Genomic DNA, 27,638 nt, shown 5'->3' with positions numbered 1-27,638 from the left:
GTGGACTATGGGAGAAAGGGAAGGAGGAGGGGCACCAAGGGGAGAGGAGAGTGGACTATGGGAGAAATGGATAGGCAGGTGAGCAGAGGAGAATGGGATAAGAGGGGAGCCAGAGTGATGAATCATAAGTGAGGTTTCTCCTATGCCTTTGATTATGCTACTTCTCACCCAAATTCATCTAAGCCAATCAACTCTTCTTTCTGTTCTTTTTTATTTGATAAACTTATTATAATTGTTAGATACTCTTTGACAGTATCAATAGGCTCACCTCAGCAACTCAATGCAATAGTGATTTACCTGTTCTAACTAAACTCCAGAATCCCCTTTTATATTATTGGTGGACATCTTGCAGAATATCGATAGCCTTTGGCTTTGGTTTCACTGCATGTAAATGTGGAACAACCAAAGAACTGTAACTTGTTAATGCATTCAAAATAATTCCTTAATTAGTACAAATGTGAATAACACAAATGTTGAGTCCATGAGGGTAATGCAAATCTCTTTAACTTCAGCTTAGCATCAGAAGATCAATTGAAATATAGTTTCTGTTTAAGGCTATTAAAAAGAGATATTTTGCATTTCATCATAGTGCAAAAAACATCTTTGATAGATCTCTTTTCCTGCACTGTAACACATTCTGAACCTTTATCTTAGGGACGATGAACCAAAAATGCATAATTAATAAGGACACACACAAAATGCTGGTGGAACACAGCAGGCCAGGGAGCATCTATAGGGAAAAGCACTGTCGACGTTTCGGGCCGAGACCCTTCGTCAGGACTAAGGAAGAATGTCACTATAGATTCCAACAAAAACAGAAAACAGGCTATATACTGTATACAATGACTTGTTCCTGACTCAAAATCAGCAATAGTTGTTCTCCTGTGTATGCCACCAAAATAAAGTATTTATTCTTCTCTTTGTTCATAAAAGCATATAATTTCACCATGAGCTAACAGAGTTTGAGCACTTACTGCTAAATCCATCCTCTTAAAATTGATGTTTTTGTAGAGTAAGATGGTTTTTGTCCGATCAGTTGGTTTCACTCAGCCAACACTGTGGTGATAAGTTTTTTTTTATATAATTCCTGCTAATCACAAAACAATAAATATGCAAGAATTCCAATACTTGCAACATGTTGGAGGGATTGAACATGTCAGGCAGCATCTGATGTTCTGATGAAGAGCCTTGGTGAAATGTTGACTGTTCATTTTCCTCCATAGATGCTGCCTGACCTGCTGAGTTTCTCCATCATTGTGTGTTTGTGTGTGTGTGTGTGTGTGTTCATCCAGATTTCTAGAATCTGTAGAATCTTGTACTTTGAATGTCTTTACCTTTGGTTAGAAATGACATCGAGAAATTAAATTTATGAAGAGTCAGTAACAGTAATCGTAGAATATCATTATATTAATAGGATTTTTAAAATTATGATCCCCCATTCGCCCAGTATGATGAATAACAACAAGGCTGTTTGCTGCATCCAGTGCTTATTAATATTGAAGTCTATTTTCTTCCTTTGAAATATAGTGTAGCAGAAGCGTGCTTGTAAGCAATATTTGACAATGTGGTTATCTAGTAAAATGTATATTATTCCAAAAATAAAGTATATGAAAATATAGTTTGTTTATATATGGAGTATTGTATTGTTGCTGAATGAAATTTTATCAATTCTCAAAGACTAATCCAATTTTATTATTTCATAGCTGTTATTCTCAATGTTAGTACTTCTACCACACTCTTCAATTCTATTGTTTTGATTTTAGATTTATATATCACAGAAATTTATCATACCACATAAATCATTGCATAACTATCCCTGCTTCAGGACTAAAGAAAGCTAATTGCTGTTGATCTCAGCAGGCAACTTATTGTGGTCTTGTGCCTGTTTATGTGATTAGACAACACTTTTATTGAATGCATTTACTTGTAGACTTGTGAACATCCAGAACTGCAAAAGGAAATGAATCTGATTATAGTGATAAAATCAGAAGCTTGATGGGAGTTAAATTGTGTTTTTTTTTAAATGAATCAGAATCAGAATCAGGTTCATTATCACTGGCATATAAGGTCATAGGACCATAATACTGATGCACCATCAATAACTCTCTCTGAGACGTGAAGGCGAGATATCAGCTTTTATTGACTGGAAGAAAGAACAAGCAGTGGTTGACCACCATACTATATCCTGGAGACTGAGAGGCCGGACTCAGGCCTCGATCGCCTTTATACAGGGGTCTGTGGGAGGAGTCACAGGAACAGTCAGCAGGGGAGCGTGTCCAGACAGGTATATGTAGTTCACCACAAATACATAGAAGTTAAATTAGGCTATTCATCCTACCAAGTCTGCTCTACCATTATGTCATGGTTGATTTATTATCTCTCTCAACTCCATTCTCCTGCCTTCTCCCTGTAAGCCTTCACACCCTGAAGAACCTATCAACCTTTGCTTTAAATATACTCAATGACTTTGCCCCTACAGTCACCCATGGCAGTGAATTCCACAGATTCATCACCCTTTGGCAAAAGAAATTTCTCTTCGTTTCTGTTCTAGATGGATGTCCCTCTAATCTAGGGTTGTGCCTTTTGGTCTTAGACTCACCTGCTCTGGAAAACATTCTTTCCACATCCACTCAATCTATGCCTTTCAATATTTAATATGTTTCAATGAGACCCCCCTTCATTCCTGAATTAATTCCCCTTTTGCACTCATATTGCCTCAGTAGATGAGCCCTCCAGTATGTCCTTTCTGTTTACTGTCGTGACTCCCTAATGAGTAATACTATCCTACCCCCTTTAGTACCTTCCCCTCTTTTATATCTGAAACAATGCAAACCCAGAATATTGAGCTGCCAGTCCTACGTCTCCTGCAACCAAGTCTCACTAAAGGATACAACGTTATAATTCCACATGCTGATTCATGCTGAAATTCACTTGCCTTGCCTAAAATACTCCTTGCATTGAAATGGATGCATCTCAGAACATTAGCCTCATCATGCTCATCAACCTCTTGATTTCTGACTTTGCTTGTAAGCTTAACATCTACCTCCCCACAGGCACTCCACTTGCTGCCCTGCCATTCTAGTTCCCTCCCACCTGCAAATCTAGTTTAACCCCCCACCCCCCCCCCCCCCCACTCACAGCAGCACTAGCAAACTTTTGCACTGGGTAATTAGTTCCTTTCCAGTTCAGGTACAAACCATCCTTTCTGTACAGGTACTGCCTGCCCTGAAGAGAGCACAGTGATCAAAAAATCTAAGGCTTCCCCTCCTGCATTATCTCCTTTGCCTCATGTTAAACTACACTATCTTTCTCCCTTGTCCACTATCACATGGCATTGCTAGAAATTCAGAGTCATGAAACTTGTTGTTTTGCGGCAGCAGTACATTGCAATGCATAATATTTAAAAAAACTATAAATTACAATAATCATATATATTTTAAAATTAAATTAAATAAGTAGTGCAAAAAGAGAGGAAAACAGTGATGTACTGTTCACGGATTCACTGTCCATTCATAAATCTGATTGAGGGGCAAGAAGCTGAGTGTGTGTTTCAGGTTTCTGTACCGCATCCTTGATCATAGCAGTTAGAAGAGGGCATGCCTTTTGTGACAGGGATTTTTAATGCTAGATGCCATCTTTTTGAGGCATTGCCTTTTGAAGTTGTCCTGGAGGCTGGGGAGATTAGTGTTCATGATGGAGCTGGCTGAGTTTACAAATTTCTGCAGCTTTTTCTGATCCTATGCAGTGGACCCTTCATACCAGATGCTGATGCAACCACTTAGAATGCTGTCCATGGCACATCAATAGAAATTTGAGAGTGTCATTGGACATTCCAGCTCATCACAAGCTCCTAATGAAATAGAGTCACTGTCATTTTATTTTTATTTTGAAATGTTTTATTTTTAGTTTAGCAATGATTTAAATAATTTATGGAACAAAATACTAAGTTAACCTTTAAGGAGTTCTGTACTTGTATTCCCAAGTACCTTTGTACTTCTGATGACCATATACTTCCCTACACAGTATTCCATCTCCAGTAACACATACAAAATGCGGGAGGAACTCAGCAGGACAGAATACACTTCTTGACCATCTGCCCCTTCTTTACTCATTCTCTTAATCTATCCAAGACTTTCTGAGAATTCTTGCTTCGTTGTCCTACCTCCTCCTCCAGAAATGAAAGGGTTAACATATGAGGAGTGTTTGATGGCTCTAGGACTGTACTCACTTGACCCTAGAAGGATGAGGGAGTGATCTCATGAAACCTACTGAATATGGAAAGGTGTGGAAAGAGTGGGCTTGCAGAGGTTATAGGATATTTCAATAGAGAGGGAGTCTGGGACCAGAGAGCACCGCCGCAGAATAGAAGGTTGTCCCTTTAGAACAGTGATTAGGAGGAATTTTGTTAGCCAGAGGGTGGTGAATCTTTGAAATCTATTGCTACAGACACCTGTGGAGGTTACGTCATTGGGTATATTTAAGGAGGAGTTTGATAGGTTCTTGATGAGTAAGGATGCCAAAAGTTATGGAGAGAAGGCAGCAGAATGGGTTGAGAGAGAAAATAAATCAGCCATCTTGAATGGCACAGCAGACTCAATAGACTGAAGGAACAGAATTAGGTCATATGGTCTTAAGGTCTTACAAAATGGCTATGCTGTCAGATATCAATTATAAGTTCCTTAAAGTACTTACCAAAAATATAGCAATAGATAGCTTTTCTTGGAACAATTATACTATACTTAAACCTTTATTACACACTTTATGACCAAGAAAGAATGATATGAATTGATGAGAACTTTTATTAAATTACCAAACCATTTTATTGTTTAACATTACTGAAATATTAAAGTGCTCTTAAATATCTTCTGCTGAGTCTGTGTTTCTGAAAGGAACAAGCTTTAAGCACAACTTAAACTTTCAGTCAACTAACTCCAGGTGCAGAGAATAAAATATCCAGCATCCATAAAAATTCCTTTCTTTGGAAATAAGATATTAAATTAATAAATATTTTATATCCTATTATGTTAGCAATCTTCACTTGACTCTTCTTCACTTAATCAGTTGTATCTCCCATTGGCCCTGACTTTACAGAGATGGGTCTGCTGACCATGCTCACACACTTTGTTCTCCATTCCTCCAAACCTATTTTACAGATATGGGACTGCTGCCCATACTCACAGACTTTAACCTCCACACCTTCAAACCTAATTTAGCCAGAACCAGAAAGCTGATCATGCTTGTTCAGATATTTTCAGAGTCATGTAGTAAAGCTTAAAATTACATACCAGAGAAAGGTTAAATGGACAAAGTAATCACCTACAATATAAACACTTTGACAGGTGGCTATGCCTTGCCTTACCAGTAGATCAAATCAGCTAAGAACCTTAAATAATGCTGAATGGCTTTGACATAATAGGTCTATTGAATGATCCCATAGTGCGATAAGATGGACTCTTGACTTCATAATCTACCTCATTATGGCTTTGTGTATTACTGTCTGACAGAACTGTACTTTCTCTGTAATTCTCACACTTCGTTATGCATTCCCTGGTGCTACATCAATGCACTGCTGTAATGAAATGATCCCTATGGATGGCATGCAAAACAATATTTTTCATTGTGCATCAATACATGTGGTAATAATAAGCCAATTTACTAAAATAATAAGCAAAACTTAACTGAAAAAGAACTCAGTTGATCAAAAACTTAAAAACAAAATACTTAATGGAGAATGTTACTTCCTTCATTTTCCCATTTTCTTCTCCACTTTCTTTGAATGGCCTAGATAGATTTGACATGGAGATGATGTTTTCAGCAGAGGGAGAGACTAGAACCAAAGGGTACAGTCTTGGAATAGAAGTATGTCACTTTAAAACAGAGATGAAAAGTAATTCCTTTAGTCAGAGAGTGGGGAATCTGTGGAATCCATTGCCAAAGATGACTGTAGAGGCAAAGTCATTAGAAATATTGAAAGCAGATGTTGATTAGTAAAGGTGTCAAAAGTTATGGGGAGAAGGCAGAAGAATGGGGTTGAAAGGGAAAATAAATCAGACATGATTGAATGGCTAAGTAAACTCAATAGGCCAAATGGCTTGGTTCTGCTCCAGTGTTTTATATTTCTATTCCTTTTTGATTGACTGTGCTCATGTTTCTCCTTATGCATTCTGCTTGATGGAGAATGCACAGTAAACTGGGGATTTCCACATTCATGCAGGAATGCTGAATTGCTTCAATTTCCCAGTATCAGAAGATTCATGTTTTATAAGTATATCCTGCACTTTTCGATTAAATGTCATTGCTACAAAGTCAGGAGATTATCAGATTCAGATTCTAATCAAAATCATATTCATACGTGAGCTCCATTTCTGACTTTCTTCAGGAACATAGAAATCTAACCCTGCATTACAATGTGCCAGACATCATATTAAAATATATTCAGTTTCATTCCACTTTGCATGATGTGAGTGCATCACAAATTACTTAGCAGTTAATAATGGCCTCCTTGAAATGTTGTCTTTGCTCTAAAATGGGATCTGCAGCACAGCAAGCTCCCTTACAGAGAAACCAAAGAAACATGAAAATAATCCCAATAAATTAATGACTTGGAAAAATGCCATGCAGCCCATGTGTCTGTCCTGGTTAAACAAGAACTGCCCAACTATCCTTCCTCTGCTAAGTCCATAACCATGGCTCTTCAAATACATACCAAACTGCTTTTTAAATATGACAATGGCTTCTCTCTGACAGTCAGTTGAGACCACTACAACATTATGAGTAAAAATAATTCCTCATCTCCCCTCTAATCCTTCTGCCATTTACTATAAAACCATTACCCTTGTATTTTGATTCTACTGTATGCTGAGAGAAAATAGCTTCTTCCTATTTACTGTATTTGGGCCTCTCATACTTTTTCAACACCATTAAAGTTTCACTTTAGCTTCTATTTTCCAAATAATACACTCTCACTTACCCAATATTTTATACTTAACTAAAATGTCACAGTCCAGGCTTCTCCTTTGTCAAGCTTTTCTGTACACTTCTAGTGAGACAATATTTTTGTGATGCGGTGACCAGGGATGTGGCCAATGCAATGTTTTGTATTGTATTATCATAATTTCTCTATCCTTATGCTTTATGCCTTGGCTAATTAAGGGGAAAAAAGGTTAGTATACCTCTTTTATCATGTATCCGATCTCCCATATGTTTAAGAATTTGTGAACAAACAATTTAAGATCCCTCTGATTGGCCACATATCTGTCCCTGCTTTGAAAATTCCCTCACTTTGATGCTCCTTCCACACTGTTTTCTGGATTAAATTATATTTGTCACTATTCTGCTCAGTCATCTGAGATTGATTCAAGTATCTATTATCCATGAATTTTTGCCACATAGCTTATATTTCATCAATTTAGAAACAGCATGCTAAAAACAAGAACCGCATTCACATTTTTTGCGATTGGGTAATGAACATTCTACTCTTATGTATGTGGACTTTCCATTCATGGATCCACTGTAGTAACTTCTGGTGCTTTGGCTTACTCTAATTGTGTCGCACTCATGGTAATAACATTTTGGATTTTGCTCTCTATACATATATGGTGAAGACTTCATATATAGCACTCTAGTAATTCACTATGAGTTTCTAGATAATGAGAGAGTCTCTATTGATCTCAACAGATATAATGTTTACTCCACTGATTGCTTGCTCAAAGAGTTCAGTCACTTTGTATTCATGATATCTAGTGCAATGAATTTCTACACATTAGATTCCCAGACAGAAGAAGTTCTGGACAATGATAGCCTACATGTAGATTTCTTTTCACATTATTTTTCTGCACCTGGAATTCTCTCTGTATGAAAACATTCTGCACTTGGGCTTCTCTGTGCATTGTTTTCCTACATGTGGTTGAAATGCAACTGTTTAGTACCTTCTAAATCCAAATCCTTCGACAACTGCAAAAGCAACTGCACAGATTAAATGATTTGTGCAAATATAATTCCCAGCAGAAAACTATAACATGCTAGAGTGAATCTCTATGAATCACTTTTTGGTTCTCAAATTGAATATGTCAGCCTTGCCTCAGTAGGCACATCTTTGCCTTTGAATTGGAAGGTTATGGATTCAAGTTCTTCTTCAAAAGCTTGCATGTAAGATTGAAGCTAGCTCATCCATGTTGTATGGAGGGAATCCTGCACAGTTAGTCATTGGATGATACATTACACTGATGCTCCTGTCTTTCTTTCAAAGTTCAAAGTAAATTTATTATCAAAGTACATATATGTCACCAGATACAAAACTGAGATTCATTTTCTTGTGGGCATACTCAATAAATCCATAATCGAGTAACAACCATAATAGAATCAATGAAAGACTGCTCCAACTTGAGCATTCAACCAGTGTGCAAATGCACAAAGAACTCTCCAAATATAAAAAAATTAAATAACAATAATAATAAATATATACAGAATAAATATTGAGAACATGAGATGCAGAGTCTTGAAAGTAAGTCTATAGGTTGTGGGAACATTTCAATAATAGGGCAAGTGAAATTGAGAGGTTATCCTCTTTGGTTTAAGAGCCTGATAGATGAGGGTTAATAACTGTTCCTGAACCATTCAAAAGGCCTGGAAAGTCCTGTTCTAGAATTTCTCCAACATTTGAAAAGGTACATTAAATAGTTTTTGCATGCTGGTCAGGGCAAATCTGCTACTAAAGAAAAAGGGACATGTCACATGTACTTGTTTGATGTTATGGTGTTCACCGAGCTTGACAATTAGCTTGCAAATGTTTCACAACCAGTCAAGGTAGCATCCTTGGTGCATAGTTGTTGGTGTTTCTCTCTGGGAGAGCTCACATTTATACAGCCCCACCTTTCACTTGGCTTGGTCCTGATCAGCCACCCCTTCAGTTGGCCTTTCATTTTGATCGGCTCACATTTCTTTGACTCTTAGAAGTTTGTAGATGGTGTCAATTTTGATATGTTTGTTTACAGAGTTATCAGAGCAGTACTACACTTCCAAAAATTCTTGTGCCTGCCTTGTGCTTGCCTGAACCAGAACCTCCATGCTGTCCCAGTTAAAGTGGTGTCCTTCTTGGTCTTTATGTACTGAGATCAGCGACAATGAATTGTGCATCAAGTCCACCATTTTGTGTTTCTGTAAATTAGTTGAGAGTTTATGTCCTGCATAAATGTCTTGGTACGATCTCCCCAAATGATCCTGTAAACCACAATGCTTTTTCGTTGGTTGTCTTTATCAGTAGCTTGGTTCTTGCCGGAAGATTCCTTAAAGTTGCTGTTTGGTTTGTGTGCTATTATGATGCCATGAGGTTCGAGTTGTCGAGTTATCATTTTTGATATATTCTTGATGTAGGACAAGGTTGCATTGAAATGGCAGCTCGACTGCTCGAACCACAGAAGCAATGAGGTGTACCGGATCACCTGTGGAGACTGCTACAAGAACTATGTAGGCCAGACAGGATATAACTCTCAACTCGTTTACAGAAACGCAAATTGGACACCATGGAGGTTCTGATGCAGACAAACATGAGGCAGACATAAGAAATTTTAGAAGAATGGCTCTCTTCTATTAAATCCATAAGCAAACATCAAAATCGATACCATCTATGAACTCCTAAGAGCCAAAGGAAAAGGAGCCAATAAAATACAAAGGTCAACCTTAGGCTAGACATTCAGGAGTGAGATAAATGAACGGAGGGGTATATAAATGCAAGCAGTCCCAGAGAGAAACACCAACAACTGTGCACTGAGGATGTCACCTTGACCGCTAATTAAATGTCTGCTGGCTAATTGCCAAGCTCGGTGAACACTCCAGCATCAAACGCCTCAACAACAGCTACCAATACTCACCACTATTTCACATGTACATCAAAACATCGATGTTTCACCATGCTTCCAGTGCCAACATAATAAGATACAAAAGCATCTGAGAATGAGTGAATTGTGCATTAAAGAAGTTTTTGCACACTTAATTGTCTTTTCTCCATGATTTCCACCAATGGAAACTGATTAGTTCTGACCTTGGATCATGTGGAGCGAATCTAAGTGGAAAGACCAGGAGTTCCTTTGGTCACGGAGGGAAAAAGTAGATCTGGGAAAATATAGATCATGTTAAGACAATTTGAAGCCCAAATATAGCTGCGGTAGTGAAGAACTGTAGCTTTGATCAGTTAGAGTGAGGGGCCGGATTAGAGGAGTGGCATTGTGACTGCATTTAGGGGGTAAAATACAGAGCCCTCAAGAGGCAGGTTTCTAATTTAAAGACTATCTTCCTAAAGAAGATTTGTACCAACAGATCCCTCAAGGTGTTAACTACTCTGGAAAATACCCTTTAACTGCCATTATAGCAGGCTTCAACTGGGTTTAAAGCGCCTCACATTGGCTCTGATCATCTTTATACCACTCACCTATGGAGCAAAAATGTGGAAGTAGTACCCAGACTTCAGGTGGATGCTGCTCGAGACACTGAACATGTCAAATCACCTCAGTGAGGAAGGAAAATCAATATTAATGTAAACAATTTGATAAACAGAATTTTGCTTTCAAAGTATTTTAACAAAAATGTATCACTTAATACACATAATTAACACTGTGTGGTTCGATATCTAAACCTCTGTGTAATAATCCATAGGAGAGTCAGGGAGTCTTCCTCAAAGGGTGGCAGACGTAAATTCCTTTCCTATTTTTGACTTCATATTGAAGATACAAGTTCAAAAACTGTTTGATGTTATTTCCTGTACACGAGCATAAGGGAGAAGTAAATAATTCAAAGTTCAAAGTAAATTTATTATCAAAGTACATATAAATCACCATATACAATCCTAAGATTTGTTTTCTTGTGGGGATACACAGTAAGTCCAAGAAACACAAGAGAATCAATAGAATTGTTATCTGGACATGATGTAGCCCAATAACACAAAAGATAAAGACTACAATAATTACTATTATTATTATACACAATAAATATAAATACATAAAATAGCTTATATACATTGATTGTATGTGCATGAAGTGATGCTAGAGTCTGTACCTAAGGCAACTGACAGGAAATAATAAAATTGTGGTGGTTGAGGGTGTGGTGACAGGGTACAGATGTTGATCAGCCTTACTTCTTGGGGAAAGTATCTGTTTTTGAGTCTGGTAGTCCTGGCATGGATGCTACTTAGCCTCCTCCCTGGTGGGAGTGGGACAACGATCCACTAGCAGGTTGAGTGGGATCCTTCATGATGTTACTGGTCCTTTTCTGTCACATTTTACAGGCTGGTTTCTGCCTGTTGTAGAACCTCCCTCTCTGCTGCAGTGCAGTTTCCATGCAAAGCAGAGATGATGTTTGTTAGGATGCTCTCTACAGAGCATCTATAAAATAACTTTAATATAGATGTACATAATCTAACTCGCTTCAGCCTCCTCAGAATGTAAAGGCATTTTTGAGCTGTCTTGACTGTGCAGGATGTGTTCAGGGAGCAGGAGAGGTTGTGTGAGATATACACTCTCAGGAGTATGAAGCTGTGCTGCTGATATAAAGGGAGGTGTGAGATCTCCTGACATCAATAACCAGCTCCTTTGTATTGCTGACATTAAGGAAGATGTTATTTGTCTGATACCAGGCCTTGAGCTCTTCCACCTCTTCCCTGTAAGCTCTCTATTCATTGCCGGCAACGGGACCTTCCACCCTCATGTCATTAGCGAACTTGACAATGTGATTACCCGGGTGTTTGGCTGTGCTGTCATGTGTGAGCAGAGTGTACAGCAACAGGCTCAGCACACAGCCCCAGGGGCACCTGTTTTGAAGATGATGGGAAGGGAGGAGTGGTTGTGCATTCTGACCGCTCTGTTTGTTCGGAAGTCCAACATCCAGTAAGACAGTGGTCTTGAACAAACTTGAATGGTTGAGTGGCCTATTCCTGACTTACATTTTCTTGTATGGTCTCCAGTGTTCATTTCCAATGCAGGAAGATTAATGCTCAATGAATTTAGAAGATATTGGCAGAATAAAGATGTGTCTGCTGGATGATAAGTGACTTTCCACACACTCTGTATATGAAGATTTTCACCCCTCTCCATTCCTTAGAGTACTAACAGATGACATGCATACTGCATAAAAGATTGATAAGCAAGACTGTGAAAGCAGTCCAAAGGAATCCTGAGCAATAATGTCCTTTGGGAATAATGATCACTTTCAGAGATGAAGCTTGCAAACTTTTTCAGCTGAAGTCCTGAAAAGCCAAGATAAATGGAAGACTTTCTTTTTTTTTAAGTCACAATGAAGGAAGCATTTTATGGTGACAATCAATATTTTTTGACAAACTCCTATTTCTTTCATCATATTAATAAAAATATGATTCCTTATCAAGTTAAAAAAATTATATTTTTGGTTAGAACTTGATTGTATTGTATCACATAGAAACACTACAGCTCTTTAAAATCATAATAATATTGTAATAATTAGAAGGAGCCACAGAGTATATTTATTAATTTATAATGCTGTTATCTAATTACTAACCAAATTTGGTGAGGTACTTTCAATTTATAACCAAGATACCAGCACAATAGTTAATATTTTTCTTCATGTATTACCTGCCAATGACTTCTCTTGTATAGGTGATTGAATAGATCTATCTCGCCCTATCCTACACCATTCCACTTTTTAATTGTAGAACACAGAACATAGAACAGTACGGGATAGGAATAGGCTTTTTGGTCCACAATGTTATGCCAGATTAATAAACTTAGTAATCAAGTGCCCAAGTAAACTACTCCTTTTTGCCAATACAATGTCCCATAACCGTTCTTCAGCAGAGAGTAGTGCGGACAGCCCAGCACATTTGCAATTATGAACTTCCCATGATTCAGGACATTTACAAAGACAGGTGTTTTAAAAGGGCCCAAAGGATCAGTGGGGACCCAAGTCACCCCAACCACAATCTATTCCAGCTGCTACCATTTGGGAAACAGTACCGCAGCATAAAGCCAGGACCAACAGTCTCCGGGACAGCTTCACCCACCTGACCATCAGACTGACGAACTCACGCTGATTTGAGTGCATTCCTGTGTTACATTGACTGTGCTATTTATTATAAATTACTATGATTACACATTGCACATTTAGACAGCAACATAACATGAAGATTTTTACTTTTCATTTATGTGAAGGATGTAGGAAATAAAGTCAATTCATTTCAATTCAGTATCCAGTGAAACTGCATGTCCTGATGTTAGAGATGCCTAGTACCAAGATGCTGACTTAGCCTCAAGTGGCAATTTGCTGCTCTCAAAGGCTTTTAAACTGCTTTCTCTTATGATCAGAAACATACCCAAATACATTGTGCCAATGATCTAAACTGTTAAAAAAAGATTTTTAAAACTTATAAAATAATAAATTCACTGGAATAGTCCTTCAACTGCTATTAGTTAATTGAAAATGTTTTAACAATATAAAAGTAAAAACAAAACATACCTGCATGTAAAATTTCAATTGGGAACAATATTGTTTATTTATGCCAGCCGTTGGCACAAAGCTGAGAATCACATGCAATGTGCATGTGGTGCCCCCATCCAGGACACTTGTGCACAGCTCCTGAGATGGTGCAGCAGGTCAGAAGCACCAATGTCTGAGCTCCAGCTTATCTCTGATTTCTATATTGTATAAAATGATGTTGCACCTAGTCCAATTTTCTTTGTGGAATCACCAATTGAACTGCAGCATCATTGAGTGTATTGTGTTAGCTGTGCAACGTAAGGAGGCATGAACTTCACTAAAAGTGAAACTTATTGACCTGGATTTTCATTTGATTGTATTGACTCCTCCATGCAATTTGGAATGAATTGCATGGAGGAGTCAACACCATCAGCAAAAGATCACTTGCAAGTCCAGCTCTAAGTTTCACATCACACGGATTTATAAATATTGGATCTGAATCCTGGAACTCTACATTCAATATCAATGTTCAACTACCTTCACTAGAAGGACTGTATTCTTTCAAAAAGAGTGACTCACCTGCACTTTTGCAGGGGCAATTAGACAAAAGCAATAAATATTGGCCTTTCCTTTGATGTCAAAGTCCGAGGAAGTGAATAAATGTATCTTATAATTCTGCACAATTGGTTAACCTGTCAAAGAATCATGTAAATTGAAGTATTATGATTAGAAACCATTAGCACATTTTGATAACTAACAGTTGTCATGGTATCATTAAAAGGCCATAATTTTACCATGAAAGGCATCAGACTTGAAATTTAGTAAAAACTTGCTGGTGATTTGGCTTAGAAAGGCCAAGCCTACCTTGCTTCTTGACAGGCTTTACTAACTGCACCTTCACAACCAGAAATGCAGAACACAGAATCTGAAGATTTGGTTTTCAGTTTCTATAATGTTCCAGTAATTTTTTCGTAACAAGGGAGTAAAGAAAGCACAGCAGCACCTCCATTTCCTGATGAGATTGCTTCAGGAAGTGGGAAAGGGAGGCTTCCCACCCATACTCCACCAGAGCAACATCGGGAGTATCCTGAAACTGCAAGGCATCTGACCACAAGACCCTGAAATGGATTGTGAGAACTGCTGAGAGAATCATCGAAGCCTCCAATCCAACCACTGCCCCCCATCCAGAACATATAGCAGAAGTGTTGCATGCACAGAGCCCTCAGCATTGTTAGCAAAGCCTTCCCATTGGTTCCACAATCTCCTTGACTTCTGACCATCAGGCAGAAGGTACCACAGAAAAATAACAGTCAGGCTGTGTAGCAGCTTCTTGCCCCAGGCTGTGAGACTTTTGGACACCTGTTACCACCCAGTATAGACTTTTGATGATAGCACAAGTAGCCTTATATTGTTGTATATTTCACTATATTTTGTATATGCACTTTATGTCTACTTGTACATCTACAGATATTATTATTATTTTAATATGTGCTGTGTTTTGCACCTTGGTTCCAGAGGAATATTGTTTTATTTAGCTATATACATGTGTACAGTTAAATGACAAAAACCTTGAACCTGAACTTGAACAAATTGTGTTTGTTCAATTGTGTCTATAGTTTATAGTTATTTGTGGGAAGTGATTTCTAAATGGCCACAATACTATTGCTCTCTTTGAGCTATTCCATTGTCACTGCTGCTATTCAAACTCTCCTTCTATTTCCCCTTTCACAAACATTCCCCTTTTCCTCTTTTTTTAAAGCCTTACTGTATTCTTTACATTATTATATAACTTTTTCCAGTTTTTATGACAGGTCAGTGACTTGAAATATTAACTCCGTTTCTCTTTCTACAGTTGATCCAGGACCTGCTGAGTATTCTGTTTTGTTTCTGTAATATTGCTTTTAGATTATTGAATGTCTGTGTATGTTTATGCAAGAAATAATAAAGAACTGGGTGTTACAGAATGTGGCAATTTTTGTCAAAAAATCTTATTAATTAAATAAAGCACAAAGACCATCATACAATCATCTTCCAGGTTCTCCTCATACTTGTTTTACATAAGGAATAGGAGAAGGAGTAAGGCACATGGCCTTTGAAACTAGTTCCTCAATTCCATAGATGGAATTGGTCTACTATTGTCACATCCATCGAAATAGAGTGAAAAGCTCTTCTTGCATTCTGTTCATAGAGGTTGGATCCTTGCACAGTACACTCAGGAAGAACACTGGTAAACCAATAACAATGCAGAGTAAAGTGCTACAGAGAAAGTGCCATGCAGGTAAATAAGAAGGTGCAAAATCATAATGAGGAAGATTGTGAGCTTAATTGTCTATCCTATCATAAGATCAATAAGTTCATGGCTATCCTGAAGTCAGCCTCCATTTTGCTTTTCTGTATGCTCCAATTAATTTTCCTAAGTTTAAAAACCTCAAGTGTTAATAAAATAAACTGCTGGTCAAACAGCCATCTCCAAACCCTTCCCCACAATATGCCACATCACCCACCATCTTTTTAATGGTGTTGATGGAAATCGCATACCAGACTTATTTTTTTAGGAGAAACAACTACATTTTTTATTCCTAAGATTCCAACACCTGTAATAGATCTAAATAAATCTGCACCATTAATATCATTTTTTTTTTCTTTTCCCAGAAATAGGAGCAATTTTCTGATAGATCCATTGGCTTTGCTGGGGTATTAACATATACTAATTTATCACTGATACTAAATCTCTGCAGTGAGCTTAAAAGATTACAGGAGAATTCCTACTCAAGATAGATACTGATTAAGTCAGTACTGTGATGACTGCTGAACCCCAGGTTATAGCATTCCTATGAATTGTTTATAATCACAGAGATTCTAGATGGGAGAGGATGCCTGTAGCCCTGTGGTAGTTGGCAAACCTTTATCACCAGATCCCTAAACACTTGTTCACAGGACTGTATGTAAATTGGGGGTGGCGAGAGATCTACACTTCAAACAATGAACATATTCAGATATGAATTCAAATTTACAAAGAAATTGGAAACAAAAAAAAATGCTGTCAGTTTTATTCGCTCCAAGCTGAATTAATAGGTGGAAAATATTTTTGATCATCTTTCACTTTTGAAATTTCTGATCCCAATTCCATTTCCCATACTTCCAGTGTGGCTGTGAAGATGCATGTCTGTCATCTGTTGACAGTTTGCAACTCATCATTATTGGACTGCTCTCCTCCAAGGGCATCCTAAAGAGGCATAGGGACAATGCTAAATGGTAATTATAATGGTTCAATAAAGATAGTTGTTGTAACCTTTTATAAATTTATCTTATCCTGGTGCCTGATGTTTAAATGACAATGGTACCCACAAGTCATGTTACCAAACTCAGGCTAATGTACATTCAACAGCACTGACTGAAAAGGATCATTTAATGTATATCCATAGAGTCATTATTGTTTATGAGTGTAGGCTGGACAGATTATTTCTTTTCTGCTGCTGGTTTATGACTTCCAGTCACAAAGCATTTTAGACACATTCAAAACAGCATGCCTAGAGATTTCCCGCAATTCCGACCCTCATTCATTGAGACATTTTCCCATTGTTATTGTAACCGCTAAAGCAAGCCAGGTATTCATCACTAACCTTGCCAAAATAAGAATGAATGGTAATGCACTCTCTGAAAGCTGAATGTGGCAGAGACTGATCCATTCATTGAGTATCTGTAGGAAAGGAGCAGGGCAAATGTTGACTTTGGATAGGAAAGAAGGGAAGAATAGGTGACTGGGAAGCCGCTGCAGATTTTTAATGCAAAACATGTTGAAAAGGAATAAGAAATGAAGGAAATTCCTTGTTTTCTCTTCTAGCATTGTCACTCATCACTACCATGACTCTCACCTGTCTGAGCTGACTAGCGCATCTGTTTATTCTGATGATGGGATGTGCAAGTTACCTTGCCTTCTGCTGAAATAGCCTCCTGCTTCTCATTGTGAATGAACTTTCCAAACCAGGAAGATGGGAATGTGTTAGTGACAGACTTGAGAAGTTTATGAAGTTTACCAGAAGATGCTGAGCATTTGCAACTTGATCTACAACCTGTACAAAATAGGAAAGTGAGCTTTGCGCTTATGAACATGAAGAGAAGGTGGTGATGCAGAATGTGGTGCCTTGATTGCGTGAGAGCAAGGAGAGATTATTAGAGGGGCTGCTAGTGTGTACAGCAAGATAATAATGCTCTTATTTTGACAGCTCTAATTAATATCCTGGAAGTATTTTCGCATCACATTCGTGTCCTAGCAGCTTAGCTGCAGGCATTGCTCTCTTCTGTGAAACAGTTGCAATTTGTGGATTTCCCTTGTCTTTCTATAAGTGTTTTTCTGTGCCAGTATATTTGCAGTGCACCAGAATCAGGGAAAAACTCTTCATGTCTGAAAACTCCTCTTAATTGAAAACAGGTACGGCTTAAAAGTGACTCTCTTCAAGAATTCTGAAATTAGAGGGGTTTGGGATAAAAGGGACTTGGAACTATTGCAGGATTCCCTAAGGCTTAACTTGCTGATTGAGTCTATGGTAAAAATTTCAAATGAAATATTAACATTAATTTCAAGTGAAAGAAGACATAAAAGCAATATTGTAATACTGTAATATGGAGTCTTTATAAGACATTGGACAGACCACACCACATCTGGAGTATTGTGAGCAGTTTTGAGCCTTGTCCTGTATCTGAGGAAGGATATGCTGGCATTGGAGTGGATCCAGAAGAAGTTTACATGAATGATCCCTGGGATGAAAGGATAAATGTAGGAGGAGTGCTTGACAGAACTCAGCCTGTGCTTACTGACATTTGGAAGGAGATGGGGATCACACAGAAACCTACTGAATATTGAAAGGCATAGATGGAGTGGACATGTAAAGAGTGTTCCCAGAAATGGAAACGTCTAGGGCCAGAGGCCAAGACATTTTGGATACAGTATTTGAGACGGAGGTTGATAGCTTTGTGTTCGAACCACATCATTAAGTTCGCCGATGACATGACCGTGATGGGTTTCATCAGCAAAAATGATGAGTCAGCTTACAGAGAGGAGGTGCAGTGGCTAACGGACTGGTGCAGAGCCAACAACCTGTCTCTGAATGTGAACAAAACATAATAGATGGTTGTTGACTTCAGGAGGGTACGGAGCGACCACTCCCCGTTGAACATCGACGGCTCCTCGGCAGAGATCAATAAGAGCACCAAATTTCTTGGTGTTCACCTGGCAGAGAATCTCACCTGGTCCTTCAACACCAGCTCCATAGCAAAGAAAGCCCAGCAGCGTCTCTACTTTCTGCGAAGGCTGAGTAAAGTCCATCTCCCACCCCTCATCCGCATCACGTTCTACAGGGGTTGTATTGAGAGCATCCTGAGCAGCTGCATCACTGCCTGGTTCGGAACTTGCACCATCTCGGATCGCAAGATCTTGCAGCGGATAGTGAGGTCAGCTGAGAAGATCATCAGGGTCTCTTTTCCCACTATTACAGTGCACATTTACAGTATATATTTACACAACACACTGCATCCGCAAAGCAAACAGCATTATGAAGGACCCCACACACCCCTCATACAAACTCTTCTCCCTCCTGCCGTCTGGGAAAAGGCACTGAAGCATTCGGGCTCTCACGACCAGACTATGTAACTGTTTCTTCCCCCAAGCTATCAGACTCCTCAATACCCAGAGCCTGGACTGACACCTTACTGCCCTATTGTCTTGTGTATTATTTATTGTAATGCCTGCACTGTTTTGTGCACTTTTTGCAGTCCTGGGTAGGTCTGCAGTCTAGTGTAGTTTGTATTTTTCTGTGTTTTTTTAATGCAGCTTCAGTCTAGTTTTTGTATTGTGTCATGTAACACCATGGTCCTGAAAAACGTTGTCTCATCTTTACTATGTACTATACCAGCAGTTGTGGTCGAAATGACAATAAAATGTGACTTGACTTGACTTGTTTAGTAATAGTGTCAAATTTATGGGGACAAGGCAGGAGAATGGGTTTGAGAGAGAAATATAAATCACCCACTATTGAATGGTGGAGTAGACATGATGGGCCAAATGGCCTCATTCTGCTTATGGTTCAAATCTAAACATTTCAATTTCTGAACCTTAAGCAAATAGAACAGCAGTGTTGATGTTCAGCTCCACCAGGATAGAATTTTACCAGTACTTGGATGATTGCATAAGAACATCAATAAATACCCTCAGGATGCACATAGATTACTCACTGTCCCTCATAAATTACTGTGTTCATGAATATCTTGGTAAATATTTACTACAGACTTACAGAAGCTATTAGCGAATCAGCTTCAATGTTTTATCATTTATTGCTGGCAAATTCTGATAATAAAACAAACATCAACATGGTGATGAAATGATTTAAATGAATGCTATGTAATTAATACAACTATATCCTCTATGAGCTATTACATTATCCACAGAACTATTTAAAACATGATTTCAAACAAATTATGGATGTTTAGGTTTTGCTTGGCTTATTTTTCCTTTATTTTTATCTCCATATTTTAATCATATTTTGATCTGACACTACTTTGCTTCCTATTAACTTTAGTTTGCATTGCAAGTGATTTGAACAGAAGTAAATCTCTTAGCATCTTCTTCAGACAGCTGATGAAATCTGTGGTGACATTATGAACTGGTTTTAATTATTCTTTTTATCAATAATTCTAACTGTATGATTCAACTATCTAAATTCAAATTGCCATAATATATCTTCTATTAGACTGTGAACTGACACAACTTAATTTCTAACAGTTTAGTTATTGCCATAAATAAAGTTCATTAATGATTTTGCTGACAATTAACTGAAAATAGTTTTGCAATATTAACCACTGAAGACATCAGATCGAGATTCTGTTTATTTATTTAGTACAATTCAACTAATTGTGGAATAGAAAAAATCTGTCAAGGCAATACAATTATGGAGTGATATTTGTTAATTACTTTTGACTCAATATTTGATTGTATAATTCAGGTGAATATACTCTGTCTGCATCTGTTAATATTTTTAACAGGGCTTCAGAGTTACATTTAACTTCTCATTCCCTATTACCCACAGCAGAGCAGCATAGTTAAATCTCATAAACTATATGAATAATAACCTGAGGGCAAAACAAATCCAATCAAAGCTAAATGAAAGTGACAGAATATGTTCAAGAATATGATTCATTTTGCAAATCCACCTGCTTTGGGACAAAATGACCAGTAAAATGGAAAAGTAAAAGACGTAATACCGGAATACAATTGTACCTGGTACTTCCAGAATGAAAACTGTTTTAATAAAGTCTTAGAGATTATTTTCCTTTTTTTTTGCTGTAAAAGGATTCAAAAGTTGCAAGCATTAACACTACGCTGAATGCTTAATCAGAACTGGCACCATGTCTATTTACATTTTGTTATCCGACAATCTGCAAAGTGCTTTGAAAATCTTTCGCCCACTCGCTATTAGTCAACTCTAATAGATAACTTTGACCTTTATTTATTACATAAGTGAATTAACGATAGTGTTTATCAAACAGCCTTCTCATGAAATAATGAAAAATGTAGCAAGTTACCAGGAAATCTATCTCACTCGAGATGCATGTTATAGGATCCATTGAAATAGGCAGGAGAAAAGCTGTTTTGTGCATTTGTTAGGTTTAGTTTGCATTTAAGATAATTCTGAATTAAGGAAGTAGGACTGACTGCAGCTGCAATGTAATTGATTCCTTCTGTAACAAAGTTATCATGGAGAAGGAGTAGTTTAATTCAGAGAATGGAGAACCTGTCTGTAAGTGGGTGGAAGAAGCTACATGCCATTACTATAGAGAAGCCAAGAAAAGTCAGAGCCATTTACAGGAAACAGAATGTAATAGTGCAACTGAAGAGACATTTGAGAGTCATCTGGATTGGTTTGTTCTGTTTAAGCCCCATGGTAATGAGAATCAGAATTAGGTTTATTATCACTGACATATGTCATGGAATCTGTTGTTTTGCCACAGTAGTACCACGCAGGAAATTTTTAAAAACCTGCTGTAAGTTACAAATATAAATACATAATACAAAAGACTGATAATGAGATGGTGTTCATGGGTTTCTGGAATTCATTCAGAAATCTGATGATGCCAGAGGTGGCAAAAGTGGTCCTATAACACAGAGTGTGGGTCTTCAGGCTCCTATACCTTCTCCCTGATGGTAGTAATGAGAAGAGGACATGTCCCAGATTGTGAGGGCCCTTCGGGATGGATGCCACCTTCTAGTGGTGCTGCCTCTTGAAGATGTCCTCTTTGGTGAGGAGGGCTGTGTTTGAGCTGGCTACGTTCACTACCTTCTGCAGCCTCTAGTAATCCTGTAATTTGGAGGCTCTATACCAGATGGTGATGCAGCCAGTTAGAATGGTCTCTACTGTGCATGTATAAAAGTTTGCTGGAGTCTTTTTAGTGATTGCATCAATATGTTCGGCCCAAGATGTTTATGCTCAGGATCTTACAGGTGTTCACCCTCCAAGCTGTTAGCATTCAAGACCTTGAAGGTGCTCACCCTTTTTTCCTAGCTTCCACATAGCAGGAAAATCTGAGAGCACAGTTCCAGAGCCAGGGTATTCATTCCCAGATGTGCTTAAGGCCATTGCAGAAGTGAAGCGGCAATTACCTTTCCAGCTTGTGTTTAATAGAGACAAGATAGGAATTTTCTGGAAGCATATGCCAGCATTAACTGCAAAAAAGAGCAGTATACAGCAAGATACACCACCACCAAAGACTGCCTTACACTTGTGCTGTATAGTATTGATTTAAGAGATACTTATAGATGTTACATTTAACCCAATCCTTTTCTTCTATTGAGAAATATTCCATGAACAAAAATTCTTTAAAAAACATGTGTCTGTCATCTAGATATGAAACTGAAGAATCAAGTGTTAAGAGATATTTTCCAGCTGTCATTTTCATGACTTTTTTTCCCATTGTGAGTACACTTATGTATTCCTCATATTCTTCCAGTGATTCTGGATGAGTATAAGGTATCTAGCCTGTACCTCCTTTCTCCCCAACAAGGTCTCAATATCCCTCATCATCCAAGATTTTCTACCATTACCAGCCTTTTCCTTCATTCTAACAGGAACATGCAGACTGTGAATCCTCATTCTCCCAACCTTAAATGTCTCCCTCTTGCCTGTGGTCCTAATACCCAAAAACAACTTACTTCAATCAAACTCTGCTAGCTTCTCTGCCTTGTACTGTTAAAATTTGCCTTGCCAAAATTTAGAATTTGAATCTGCAGACCAGTTCTGTCCCTTTCCATAACCATTTGAAAACTAATAGACTTAATGCCACTGGTCTCAGTGTGCTCCCTTGCTGTTAACTCAGTCACTTGCCCTACCCTATTACCCTAGAGTAGGTTGAACTGTGTCCACTCCCCAGCAGGGCCCTCTATAGAATGCCCAAGGACGGTTTTCTGAACGTGCTTAAATTCCACCTCATATAAGTTCTAAACAGTACGTGAGTCTCAGTCTATGTTAGGAAAGTTAAAATCCCGAACTGTGACCATCCACCTTCAATCTCTCACTGCAGCAATCAGAATTCAAAAGGCTGAAAATCATACCAGTGCCCAAGAAGAGCAGGATGAGTTGCCACAGGGCAATGGTCATTGACGCAGCTACTCATTACATCAACTGTGATGAAATGCTGAGAGATTGGTCATGGCTAGAAACAACTTCTGCCAAAGCAAGGTCATGACTTGCTGCAATTTGCCTTTGCGACAATAGGTTTACAGTGGATGCAATCTCACTCGCTCTCCACTTGCATTATCTGGACAATAGTAATCTTTACTTTAGACTTTATTTGTTGAATACAGCTTAGTATTTAATGCAATCATATTCTCAATTCCAATCAAAAAGCTCCAAAAATCCTCTATACCTCTCTCTGCAACTGGATCCTTGACTTGCTCTCTTGTAGATCACAGTCTGTGTGAATAACATTTCCTTCTCACTGTTGATCAGCACTGGCACACCACAAAAATGCGTGCTTAGCCCACTGCTCTACTTTCGCTACACCCACAACTGTGTGGCTAGGCACAGCTCAAGGGCCATCTATAAATTTGCTGATGACACAACTATTGTTGACATAATTTCAGTTGGTGACAAGGAGATGGACAGGTGCAAGATAGATCAGCTTCGTGAATGGTGTTGCAGCAAGAACTTTGCACTCAACATCCATAAGACCAGGGAAATCATTGTGGACTTTAGAAAGGGGAAGTTGAGGGAACACACATCCATCTTGATCAAGGGATCAGAAGTGGAAAGGCTGAGCAGTTTCAAGTTCCTAGGTGTCAACATCTCTGAGGATCTCTCCTGGCTGAACATATTAATGCAATATTAAAGAAGACACAACAGTGGCTGTATTTCATTCAGAGTTTGAGGAGAGTTGGTATGTCACTAAAGGCACTCTCAAATTTCTACAGCTGTACCATGGAGAGCATTCAAACTGGTTGCATCATGGTCTGTATGGAGGGGTCAGTGCAGTGGATCAGAAAAAGCAGCAGAAAATTGTAAATTCGGCCATGGGCAGGGACCTCCTCAGCATCCAGGAAAACTTCAAAAGGTGATGCTTCAAAAAGGCAGCATCCATCATTAGGGGCCCCCATCACCCAGACAGGCCCTCTTCTAAGTGCTACCATCAAGGAAGAATAAAGGAGCCTGTGGACACAAACTCAGTGTTTCAGGAACAGCCTCTACCCCTCAGTCATCAGATTTCTGAATGGGCAATGAATCCATGAAAATTTCCTCAGCAATTTTTCCCTTTCCCTTTCTTTTAGCACTACTTGCATAATTTATTTTGTATATACTTACTGTAATTTATAGGTTTTTACTATGTATTATAATGCACTGCTGCCATTAAATAACAACTTACACAATAAATGTCATTGACATTAAACCTGATTCTGATTCTATTATTCTTACAACTCTTTAAGATCCCCATGCATATTTGTTCTAATAACTATTGACAATTTGGAGGCCTGTAGTACAATCCCAAATAAGTGATCCTCTTCTCTTTCCTCTGCTTCTAACCCAGCAAAAGCACCTCTATCCTGGAACATTATGCTGCCCTTCCCTTATTTATGTTTCCACAATAACTATAACATCACATAGCAATCCAAGTCTGAAGATAACCTGCTTAACTTGTCAGACCTCTTGCACTGAAATATACTGAGCGTTATTTAATCCACTAGGCTTTCCTTACTCCTAGCTAGTCTCTTGTCTGTCATGCCTATTCAACTTGCTGTCACTGATTTAAGACCATAAGATATAGGAACAGAATTAGGCTCCATCGAGTTTGTGTTGCCATTCAATCATGGCAGATCCTTTTTTTCCCTCCTCAGCCCCACTCCCTGGCCTTCTCCCTGTGACCATTTTTGTCCAGTTGAAAACAATTCAATCTATGTGTTATATACAGCCAACAAACTGGCCTCTATGGCTGCCTGTGGTAACAAATTCCACAAGTTCACCTCCCTCTGGCTAAAGATATTTCTCTACATCTCTGTTTTAAATGGACGCCCCTCTATCTGAGGCTGCACACTTTGTCCTAGACTTCCCCTCCATGGGAAACATCCTTTCTACATCTACTCTGTCTTGTTCTTTCAATATTCGAAAAGTTTCAGTGAGATCCCCCTTCATTCTTCTGTCCAGTGAGTACAGACCCAGAGTCATCAAACGTTTCTTGAATGATAACCCTTTTATTCCCAGAATCATCCTTGTGAACCTCCTCTGAAACCTCTGCAACACCAGCACACTTTGTCTCAGATGAAAAGCCCAAAACTATTCACAATACTTAAGATGAGGCTTTGCTAATGCCTTAGAAAGCCTCAGCATCACATCTCTGCACTTGTATTCTAGACCTCTTGAAATGAATGTCAACATTGCATTTGCCTTCCTCACCACCAGCTCAACCTGCAAGTTAACCTTTAGGGTGTTCTGTACAAGGACTCTCAAGTCCCTTTGCATCTCAGATTTCTGGATTTTCTCCCTGTTTAGATTATAGTCTGCACATTTATTTCTACCACCAAAGTGCATGACCATGGATTTTCCAACATTGTATTTCATTTACAGCTTTGCCCATTCTCCAAATCTGTCTAAGTCATTCTGCAGCCTACCTGTTTCTTCAACACTACCTACCCATCCACCATTCTCCGTATCATCTGCAAAATTGGCAACAAAGTCATCTATTCTATTATTTAAATCATTTGATATACAGCATAAAAAGAAGTCCCAACACCAACCCCTGTGGAACACAACTAGTTACTGGCAGCCAACCAGAAAAGGATCCTTTTATTCCCACTTGCTGCCTCCTACCAATCAGCCAATGCTCTAACTATGCCAGTAACTTTCCTTTAATACCATGGGTTCTTTACTGGGTAAGCAGCCTCACGTGTGGCACCTCGTCAAATGTCTTCTGAAAGCCCAAATATACAACATCCATTGCATCCCCTTTATCTATCCTACATCTAATCTCAAAGAATTTCAACCGGTTCGCCAGGGAAGATTTTCCCTTAAGGAAACAATCTTGACTTTGCCCTATTTTGTCCTATATCACAAAGTACTCCATAACCTCATCATTAACAATCGACTCCAATATATTCCCAATCACTGAGTTCAGACTAACAGGTCCATAATTTCCTTTCAGCTTCCTTCCCCTTTCTTAAAGAGTGTAGTAACATTTGAAATTTTCCAGTTCTCTGGCATCTTGCCAGAGTCCAATGATTTTTGAAAGATAATTTCTAGCTTTTTCCACAATCTCTAACTTTACCTCTTTCAGAACCTGAGGCTGTAGTTCATCTGGTCCAAGTGACTTACGTACCCCTAGGTCTTTCAGCTTTTTGAGCAGCTTCTCCCTTGTAATAGTAATTGCACCCACTTCTCTTCCCTCACACACTACAAAGTCAGGCATTCTGCTAGAGCCTTCTGCAGTGAAGAGTGAGACAAAATACTTATATAGTTCATCTGCCATCTCCTTGTACCCCATTATTATTTCTCCAGCCTCATTTTCCAGTAGTCTTTTACCTACTCTTATCTCTCTTTTCATTTTTACGTACTTGAAAAACCTTTTACTATCCACTCCACTTTGACATTGTTTGTTCACTTGCTTTCATATTCCATCTTTTCCCTCCAAATGATTCTTTTAGTTACTCTCTGTAGGGTTTTAAAAGATTCCCATTCCTCTATTTTCCAGCTAATTTTTGCTTTGTTGTATGCTCTCTCTTTAGCTTTTATATTAACTTTCACTTCCCTTGTCAGCCACAGTGGTACTATTTTGTCTTTTGAGTTTTTTTTTTTGGATTACATCTATCCTGCACCTTCCTCATTTTCTCCAGAAATTCACTGCTCTGCCGTCATCCCTGCCAGCATCTCCTTCCAATTAACTTTGGCCAACTCCTCTTTCATTCTACTGTAATTTCTTCTACTCCACTAAAATTCTGATATGTCAGACTTAACTTTCTCCCTATCAGATTTCAAGTTGAACACAATCATATTGTGATTACTGTCTCCTGAGGGTTCTTTTACCTTAAGCTCCCTACTCACTTCTGGTTCACTACGTAACACCCAATCCAGTATAGCTGATCCCCTTGTAGGCTCAACGAAAAACTGTTCTCAAAAGCCACCTTGTAGGCAATCACAAACTCACTCTCTTCAGATCCGTTACCAACCTGAATTTCCAATCAACCTGCATGTTAAAATCTCCCATGACTATCATAACATCACCCTTTTGACACGCCTTTTCTATTTCCCTTTGTAATCTGTGGTCCACACCCCAGCTGCTGTTGGGAGGCCTGTCACCCTTGCAGTTTGTTAACTCAACCCACAAGGATTCAACAGCTTCTGATCCTATGTCACATCTTTCTACTGATTTGATGCCATTCTTTACCAGCAGAGCCATGTCACCCCCTCTGTCAACTACAACCATCCTTCAGCTATGATTTACTGATGTCTACAACATCATATCTGACAATTTGTAATAATGCAACAAGATCATCCACCTTATTTCTTTATACTCCACACATTGAGATATGACCCTTTGAGTGCTGTATTTGCTATCTTATTTGATTTTGCATCCCTACTGCACTGATACTCACCCTGCTGGCTGTAATTTTGTTCTGTCATCTGCCTGCACTTCCTGACAGTCTGACTGCATGCTAACTTTGCTTTTTT

Source organism: Hypanus sabinus, chromosome 2 (genome assembly GCF_030144855.1).
Source record: "Hypanus sabinus isolate sHypSab1 chromosome 2, sHypSab1.hap1, whole genome shotgun sequence".
NCBI lineage: Eukaryota > Metazoa > Chordata > Chondrichthyes > Myliobatiformes > Dasyatidae > Hypanus > Hypanus sabinus.
The sequence above is the reverse complement of the archived record's forward strand: the minus strand, read 5'-3'. Positions refer to the sequence as shown.